The sequence below is a fragment of the Callospermophilus lateralis genome, unplaced genomic scaffold, assembly GCF_048772815.1.
Source record: "Callospermophilus lateralis isolate mCalLat2 unplaced genomic scaffold, mCalLat2.hap1 Scaffold_79, whole genome shotgun sequence".
In the NCBI taxonomy this organism is placed as follows: domain Eukaryota; kingdom Metazoa; phylum Chordata; class Mammalia; order Rodentia; family Sciuridae; genus Callospermophilus; species Callospermophilus lateralis.
Window position 1 is genome coordinate 8,481,485 of NW_027515935.1, and position 713 is coordinate 8,482,197.

Consider the following 713-nt stretch of genomic DNA (forward strand, 5'->3'; position numbering starts at 1 on the left):
ATTCAGTGTTGTTCCTGAAGTTTAATTTTACTCTTGCTGTATTACAACGTGAAACTGTAATTCTCCACTTCTAAGTGTTGATAGCATAAATTAAACTCACTGATCACTAAGGTTGCTTTTTCTATAGTTAAATCCTGCTATATTATGGAAATGACTTATTCATGAAAATTTTCCTTTGTTATGCAAGAAAAAAGAACACATTTTCTACCATCAGTTCTCCATTTCTGCAGTTATAAAAGCAGATCACATAAATGTCAAGTAAAAACTTCAGAAAAATGAATTTCAAAATCAGGGTCGTACAATTTTGGAAAATTTTGCAACTATTTAGCAGCCATATTCCATATCTTTGGGGATGAAGTGGAAAGAGCTGTTTTCAGGCACGATTTGTAGATTCCCTCTGTTCTTTGCTGCTGTATCTTGCTACCACTTTCCTTGATTCTAAAACATAGTGAACAACTGAAAGCATTTTTCAGTAGTGAAATATCCCAAATTTCTCATTCCTGATTAGAGGAAATGGGGAAGGGATGTGTTAAGCAGTGAGACGTGAAGGACGAGCAGTAGGCCTGCCTGTCACTGAGGTTGATAGCTTGGTGATGGTTGTATATCATCTACCTTTCATTGATTTATGAAGCCCATCTCAGCTGAAATGCAAATGTGTGGCATGACACATTTATTTTTCATCTTCAATTCTGATAGTTTTGGGCTTCCTGTGT